The sequence below is a fragment of the Bidens hawaiensis genome, unplaced genomic scaffold (assembly GCF_021521415.1).
Source record: "Bidens hawaiensis isolate Kalapana, Puna unplaced genomic scaffold, B.hawaiensis_p1.1 tig00000978_1, whole genome shotgun sequence".
NCBI classification, from domain to species: Eukaryota; Viridiplantae; Streptophyta; class Magnoliopsida; order Asterales; family Asteraceae; genus Bidens; species Bidens hawaiensis.
Genome location: NW_027491058.1, coordinates 1062678 through 1072283, shown reverse-complemented (window position 1 = coordinate 1072283; position 9606 = coordinate 1062678). Strand labels below are relative to the sequence as shown.

At 32.9% G+C, this 9606-nt stretch overlaps 1 pseudogene; it reads right to left on the bottom strand.

Annotated features, from left to right (window-relative positions):
- Positions 1 to 7073: 7073 nt before the first annotated feature.
- Positions 7074 to 9401, bottom strand: LOC143549327 (uncharacterized; annotated as a pseudogene).
- Between the last annotated feature and the right edge of the window lie 205 nt (positions 9402 to 9606).

Below are 9606 nucleotides of genomic sequence, written 5' to 3'. Positions count from 1 at the left end.
CAAATAGAAAGTACACCAATCTTTCCACGTAAGTTCAAACCTTTTAAACCTATTTTTAATCCAAAAATATGAGCACTTTTATTTCTTCCAACGAGCTATTTAATTGGATAGAAATCCTTTTATGGACCAAGGCATTTCGTTTCATCCAAATACACCACTATGTAACTAAGCAAACCACATAGAACACTTTGGCCTTATCTTTAGGAAACGTAACATATTGTGCAAATCGACCAAATCATGTACATGAAAGGCATAGATAGGGGGGTGGTGGTTTCTCACACCATTGAGAAACCTACCTCTAAACCATTTGAGCTAAAACACAAGAAATAAAGACATGGTCTACCGAATCCTCAACACATCCATAGATCGGACTAGTAGTCTTGCTAACCGGAATATTTCTTCATGCTAACGCATCAAGAGTTGGCAGTCTATTTAACACCGCCCTCCAAGCTACAAAGCTCACATTTTCTAGGGATCCAGTTGTTCGAAATAAAAACATATTTGGCAGCTATCACGTAGTGCTCCACCAAATAGTTTTTAGACACCCAACTGAAAATTTCATTGAGAAATCTCCACACTAGAATACTTTGTCATCACCAAGCTCAAGTATCACTTGTTGACAAGTTGTCAGCAGCCCCCTGAACTCCTCCAGAAGTACCGCCCCAACCGAATCTCTAAACCAATCCTATCTCCCACATATCATATCAACAAGCATAAAGAACCGATTAGCCACAGAACACCACTTAGATTTTTCATACTGAAAAAAGAGAAGGAAATTTTCACAAATGGGGCCGTCACCGATCCAATTGTCCAACCAAAACCAAATACTTGCATGTTTCTGATAATACAATTTGTAATAAATAAATATTTATAATAAACAAGTTACCAGGATAATTTATAAACACCTTAACTAGTTAAAACAAACAAATAGGCATAGTAAAATAATAAAAAAAAAACAACTAACTATAATTAAACATTATAAAGCCAACTTAACTAAGAAATATTTAACTAACCATATTTCAAAAAAAAAAAATTAATTAAACAAAACTAAATTAGAATTAGAAGGTGATAGGAGACTTGAGTTTTTAAATGGAGACTAAAGTTTGATTCTACTTGTGTCACTTTGGGTGGATATTGATAATCAAGGATTTAAGCTAAGCCTTGTGCGAATGTTGTCATTTTGAACCCCATGAACACCCAGGTTTTCGTCCCACCATGTCTTATGCCAGATAGTTATGCTCTTGTAGTGGCACAACGACTGTCAAGTGGCAACCGTCAGTATGGTTTCTTGTAACCCAAGCCAAAATCTAAAAGCTAATGTGGGCCCGGTTAAGACAACATAGTCTGGATAAAATGAGATAACGAAGCTCTCTAAATTTGGAGAGTGCGATAGTCATAATACAAGAAAGTCTCCGTTTAAAAAAATAGAATTAGGAGGCAAGTACCGATTAACTAAATACATATTTAAGAAAAGAAGTCAACAATCTACGAATTAATTGAAGACTGAGGCTTTTAGACTTGTATTGAGTACGGTGCCATCTCGCTAGTATTCCATTTAAATTAGGGGTGTTCAAAAGAATTCGAATTCGAATCTGTATTCGAAATTTCAAAACCGAACTATCCTAAATTTTGGATACCCAAATCCAAGATATCCGAAAATGTGGCTCGGATTCGAATAGTAATTCTAGGATTTTTCAGATAGTTCGGATATCCGAAATATTAAATTTAATAAGTATTAAATTTAATATACTTTTAATTATTTATTTTATTCAAACATATATACATATATCTTTCTAAGACCCTACATACTTACTCCTTAGAGCATTCTCATTCCATTCTCTATCTCCATATCTATAATTACACTAAAACATCATCTTTTCTCTTCCATTTTCAATTAAATAATATTATTTTATACTTTTATCATTACCTTTTATCTCTCATTCACTCACAACCACTTTCAAAAACATTAAAAAATTATAGAGGTGAACAGTGTGTTTCTCCAAATTTAACCATTAACAGTAACATTTTCTCTCTCATCCTCTCACAACAACTTTTAACCATCTCTAAAAAATGGAGACCCCCCTCACATTATTTGGAGAATGGAATAGGAATGCTCTTAGTTATGCCGCTCATTTCTTCTTAGATAGTTAGATCCATCTTCAGTTCATTGCACCATCATGTCACTAAGAGCATCTCCAATAGAAGAGTGCTTAACCATATTATGTCCTACTTGGAGGAGAGAGAGAGAGCCTACATGGAGGAGAGAGGGGTCAAGTGGAAGAGAGAGATGGGGAAGGGTGTTGGAAATTCAATACGGTTTTGTAAAGAAAAAGTAAGAAAAAAGGAGAAAGAAGAAGGGTTTGAGTGGGTAGTGGATGAGTAGGAGAGAGATAGAGATGATTTGTGTTTCAAATATCTCCTTCCCATTGTGGATGCCCTAACCACCACCAGATTACCTCCAAGGTTCTGACCCAACACCATTTCTTACCAACGCATCACTTTGAATCTCAAATTCGGGGAAAAAAACTATTTCTTCCTCATAAGCGGTTTCATGGTTATGTTCATCTTAGTTCGGAGGCTTCGATTTCTAGGTTAGATCTTCATCTGAGATGGAAAAGGAGAGGACGATTCTTGGTCGTTGGCGGCAGTTCGTGACCAGAGATGGTAGTGGCCTTTAGTGTAGTTGTTGTTGAGATAAGACGATAGGGATTAAGGATGGACTCTTTTAGAATCTGGGATGATAATTGTATACTTTACTCTTGGTGTATAATTTAATAAGTATTTAGCTACATATATATATTTTTTTAATTCGGATATCCTATTTGTTATCCGAATGGATATCCAAAATTTTGGATATCCGAACTTCGGATATCTTAAATTTCCTATACATATTCGGATAGTAAAATCCAATATCCAAAATGTTCGGATATCTGAAACACCGGATATCTGAAGTTCAACACCCCTAATTAAAATGACCGCTTCTTCTTAGTGTACAAATTAAGTTATCAATTGTACCTTTCTTTCGCTGTCACTCTAGACTAGGTGGGTACAAATTCGGTTTTTATCAGTTAAGTTCGTATAGGTATATACATTAAACACATAACACAAATTAGTAAACACCTAGGAGAGTAGTGACTCATATGGCATATACTACAAAATTTAAAAAATAAAATATTAAAAACAACGTTTATTCGATCAGTAAAACATGATCTTTGCAGCGGAAAGTTGACGCATATTTGGTCAGTATTGGCTATATTTGTTTCGATTTGGAACTAAACTCAAAAAAATAGTTCTGTCAAGTTAACATACTTACAAAACTCAAGCGTTACGACGATAAGTCGATGCAAATTCGATTGGTATCTATTAGGTTCATTACGGGTATGAGAAAACCTAAAAAATAACTTTATTAGATTATCATATTATATTTAAATCTAAATCAAAAAAATAAAAGGAAATAAAACTTACATGAAAAGAAATACTAATAATAAAACCTAACGCAACACACATTGAGGGATAACTAACAAAAAAAAAAATTGAGTTGTTACCTTGGAGACTTTGAACTTTGGCAGACCCGACATACATGAACAAGAGATTTGAAAAAGTTAACCAAAGCCATTAAACGAAATAGGTAGATTAAATGATCTTTGAAACTAATTATATAAAAAATCCAAATTAATAGACTTTAAAACCTTTTGTAGCAATGACCCCTTGCTTATATATATATATATATGGGAGAGTTATCCAAAAAATAAGTAGTTTTCTAGGAATACTAGGAATAAATCATAGCCATTGGATCATGTTAATCAATGGTTGAGATATAAAATTACCAATAACCGACATAGTTTCCTAGATTTGTTGTCAAAAAATTGGTTGGTTGTTACTATTCTTAGGAAACTCTTATTTTTATTTGAACCATTTTCTATGTATATATATACTAGCTTTAGATCTCGTGTAACACATGAGATGATATAAATAATTAAATTACAAATAAAGCAATACATAATGTATATAAAAAATGTATTACCTCTATACTTATATTATTATATATAAATTAATTTTATTTATATCACAAACTGATTTTTTCCAAAAAAATAGTAAAAAAATGCACGTGTAAAAACATACCAAAGAACACTCAATGAATTGAAAATTTATTGTCAGTATCATATATGTAGATTTGAAAGAAATTTAGTTATGAACCAATTTCAGAGAATACTTCTCATATAATAATAGTTTTGAGCTACACCATTAAAAAGATTTTGATAAGTTTGAGGGGCTTCTCGACTTTGTCAATTGACAAAAAGTAAAAGGTTAACCCGTTCAATTTTGTGAATGTTTTACTTCACTTAAGCATAATTTTGTACGACATTCTTCAAATACAACATTCTGGTCACTATTTAAGTAAAAGTCAATACTAACATATGTTTCTAATTTGATAAAAATTAGAAGCATGGATAGGCCTGGAGGTGGCATGTCGGAAGTGTTTGTCATTTTTTCTTAAATTCTAATAGTCATGGGAAAAATACTCAATTTGCAAAATCCGGAATCTTTTGCCTGTTTCCAAAAATGTTCTTATAAATAAATTCGAAACCCAATCACATTTAAAATTATAACTTTCATTTGTTTTATATTTTCAAGTCAAAACTTTAAACCCGTAATAATTTGACGATAGATCTATTTGGGTTCTCAAATTTTTAAAAATGTTTAGATTACCCTTTTTTACCCGTAACAAATTTGAGTCAAGTGTAGTTAATTTGTACCAAACGATATATTTACCAATTTTTAACCCTTAACAATTTAAGTTTCACAAAAAACCCGAAGCAATCATTGATAAAAAAACCACAGAAACTAGATATGATAAACTTTATTATATTTTAAAGTGATTAATATATACTATCCTTACAATCTAACACACATATATGTATAATTTACTAAATCAACCAAAAAAATAAATAGATAGATTTAAATCATAAGGTTGAGTTATTTTACAAAGGCTAACAAAAATGAGAAGTGTGAGAAAACATATTTAATTGACATGTGTCAAATATGGACCAAAGAAAAAAGGGTATAAAAGTAATAGTACACATTTTCTCTCACCACATGCAAGTCACATGCTAATTATCCCATCATTTTTAAACGTTTATAACTTTTTCATGTGATTTTTTTTAAATAAATTTCACCATAATAACAAGCGTTTTTATCTTTAATACAAGTATGATTTTGTTATATAAAAATAAAAAAAAAATTTACGTCATTGTATCTTTTTTCGTCATTGCGTTTTTTTCGCCATTGTGTCTTTCAGATGATCATTGTGTTTTTTAAATACTAATAATACTATTGTGTAATAATATGTAAATATAATGAAAAATACTAACAAATTATCAAATACATAAAATACAATGATGAGTACATATTCTACAATAACCTGAAACGCAAAACACAATAATGAATACATATAACAACACAATGGTCTAAAAAGTAAGACACAATGATAAATACATATAACACAATAACCTAAAACGCAAAACACAATGAAATATACATATTACGTGTAACATCCCCAAATTTTTGTTCTAAATTTGACAAGTTATTAAAGTTGAAGGATCAAAATTATTCTCCAAAATTAGTAAATGAGAAAAATAGGTTCATTTATTCAACATAAGAAAGAGAAAATTTCTTTCACATTGATAATTGATAAAACATATGAGCTCGTTATGAGAAGATGAGTTCATATTACTAGTTGAACATTTAGTGAAGAAATGGTCTTTTGAGAATAAAAATTAAAGGAATATTCCATTTTTCTAATGAACCTATGTGGGTTTTGTTTATAAATATCCCTTTACATATTTAAACAAGTCCATCATTACAAACTATAAATAAACAAATATTATATACATTTAAAAAATCTTAATGTTGAAGAATAATATGGATAGTCTTATCCTTCAGTGAAAATATATACATAATACATATAAGAAGTCTTCATAATGAAGAAATTGATTTGGATAAAGACACGATGCAAGTTAGTCACCATTGTCATTATTATAATGTAACTACATATCAATATAAATTCGTAACAATCCAACATACACAAGATGGAAAGCAAGAATGCAAAAGAAATATAAAAGTAGGATCGAGAGAGTTAGAAAGAAAAGTGTAGGCTTGTAGTCAACTGTTATGGTGACACGGTAAGGTTTAATGGCGTATTTTTACACTTCGCACGCTCGCATCGCCACAAGCCGCTTGAGAGCCGCCTTAGTATTTTTGGACAAATAGAGTTAAATCTAGAAGGAACAAACTACCGAAAGACAAGGGACCAAAAGTGAAAGATCGAATTCAGGAACCCATCGCGATACGCGATGAGCCCAGAACGCGTATCGCGATGGTCCTTGATGAGTCAGCGGACACGTGTCAGCTTGAGGTATGGGGCGGAGAAAATGCGGCGCTGCGATATGCGATGGGATTTCCAAGACCCATCGCGTATCGCGATGGGCTGAGAAATCAGCCTATAAATAGGGGTTCATGGCACCTCATTTTCTCACACCAAAACTTTCTCTCTCTAGAATTACTCTCTCTACCTCGATTTCCGTGCCACATACCGACTCGAATCGAAGTACGTGCCGACGAGTCTTGACGACCAGAACACCTCGTTTTGCACGCCGAACACCGTTTTGCTTGCCGAACCTCGTAAAGCGTGCCAAGCTCCGAGTTCCATCAATCTGAACCATAGTATACAACGTAGAGTAGAAGTACTGCTCATACAAGCTTAGACAAATATAAACTTCGAATACCCACGTAAGGTAGGAGTGTTGCCTAAGTCATTATTTTATTATTATATTACATGGCTTAGACCATTGTTAGGGGTATAGCCCAAACCTTGATCATAATTATGTTTACATAAGCTTTAAACATACAAAGGATCAATGGCGGACCCAGGATTTTTTTACAATGGGGTCCTATTTTTGTCGGTTTTCAAACTTTTCGGGTTGGTTCAAGAGTCGAGACGAGAAACATAATAAAAAAAACAATATCATAATAAAACACAAAAAATACGATATCATTCAAAACGATAAAAAAAACATTACAAATTCTTAAAGTTGTTCTCTACGACTTTTCATGTTTTGAAAACGAACCATTACCTCTTCAACCGTAACGTTGGCAAGAATCTCCCTTTCGATATAACAAATGCAAGCATCGTTCATATAATCATCACCCATCCGATTACGTAAATCCGTCTTCACGTGTTTCATTGATGAAAAACACCTCTCAACACTTGCCGTTGCAACGGGTAGAACTAGCGTTAACTTTAATAAACGATAGACCAATGGATATCCCAAATGTTTATTTGTTTCCACCATTTTTTGTGCAAGATTAGATACACCATTCATGTCGGCAAACATTTCATCTCCTTTCAAATTAATAATATAGTTGTCTAACTCAATCATAAGATTCTCTCTTTCTTCATAACTAAAATCACGCGGATATAACTCGGCCAACCTTAATATCTTTTGGGCATTAAATGCATGAAAATTATTGTTCGGGCTCAAACTACCGATGCACGTAAGTAATTCAGTGGTTACCTCATTAAAACGGTTGCCAAGCTCTTGTATTTGCATATCTAATACTGTGTTGAAATTTTCAACCTCATAATAATAACGATTGGTGATGCAAGTCTTTTTTCTTTTATATTTTGGGTCAACGTATTCATCTTCCATGTTAATAATTTCAATCTCATTTTTTTCACAAAAAGATGCCACATCTTTCAAAAGTGGAGCAAACCCTTCAAGTCTAAACGTTTGTAGTTGTTGCTTCGTTGCGTTGACCATTTGAATTGCATTCACTATATCTTGATCCTTTCGTTGAAGAGCTTGAGACAACAAATTAGTAATACCCAAAACGTGCTTCATCAAATGTAAATAATATGCAAAATCATAAGCCTTCATGTATGTCCAAATTCCACTTGCTTGTCTTTGGTGAGCATTAGTGTAATTGGAATTTCGAATATACTCAAGCACTTCAATAATAGATGGATATAATTGAACCAAACGCACAAGTGTCTTGTGATGAGAGCTCCAACGCGTATCCCCAGCTCTTGCAAGAGACAATTCTTGATTTAAACCACTCCCGGTTTCAACTTCTTCATGACCTATCGCTTCTTTTAATTTCTCTCGTTGACTTTCTCGAATCATATCTATTCGTTTGCAAGATGAACAAACCACATTTGTCAAATTTGATACCTTATCAAAAAAGAAAAAATGTCATCATGTTTGTTCGCAAGGGCCACAATAACTAGTTGAAGCTGGTGAGCAAAACAATGTATATAATACGCCGAAGAATTATCCTTCCAAACTAAAGCTTTCAAACCATTAAACTCACCAGCCATATTGCTAGCACCATCATACCCTTGACCTCTAACCCTTGCCAAACTCAAATTATATTGTGAAAATAATTCATCAATAGCCGATTTCAGACAAGCCGCAAATGTTTCCATGACATGAACAAGGCCAATGAATCATTCTTTAACAACTCCATATTTGTCAACATATCTCAAAACGACAGCCATTTGTTCCTTTTTAGATATATCCCGAGACTCATCAACTAATATAGAAAACACATCATCACCTAGTTCTTCAAAAATCCTTTTTAAAAACTTCTTGTGCAAAACAATTACATATGTCTTTCTGAATTTTGTGAGACGTCATTTGATTATTCCCCGGAGCATTTCCTAATATAACTTTACCAATGGACTCGTTTAATTCACCCAATAATCTTAAAAACTCCAAGAAATGTCCTTTATAAATTGAAGTTTCAGGCTCATCATGACCACGGAAAGCTATTCCACCATTCAAAAAAGCTTTAGCAAGAATAACCGAGGTGCTTAATCGGATTCTATACTCGTCACTATTTTTTTTGCTTTTCTTTTGAAAGGAAAAACCTATAGATTGTTTTGGTCAAAGCAAGTCTTCACATTTTTTAAGTGCTCTGTTGTGGTAACTATTCGGCTTACCCACATGACCAACCAATCTCTCTCGTTTGTTCCAACAACAAAATCCATCTATCACAAATGCATCTTTTTGACCATTTTCCTTGAACAAGTAACAAACCAAGCAGAAAACTTTATCCGCCTTTACACTATACTCTAACCAATATTTGAAGCTAGCAAACCATTCAGGATTAAAACTTCTTAGTTTACCACCAATATCTCGTTTTGGATAATCATGACCTTGCGGTTGACAAGCACCTTTACTCAAATATGCACGTCTAATTTCATCTCTTTAGTTAACATGATAAGATGAAATCGGTTTCCGTTCGGAGGGATCCCATGGAAGGTCTTCCAAATCAATTTTCTTAGATGTATTACTTGAAGAAGACGAGGGCTGAAACTTTCTTTTCAATGATTCTTGCATAATTAACCCTACAATTCAAGTTTTTAAGAAAACTAAGTCATAATCTAACAACAATATACAACATACAATAACCAACATGAGTATAAATGTATAATTATATATAAAATCAATCAACTAATTAGCCCTAAAATTACCTTTAGTATGAGACAAAATCAGAGGAAACAAAGACTTATAAGACCAAAGAGGGGTGAATGGTGGCTGGAGT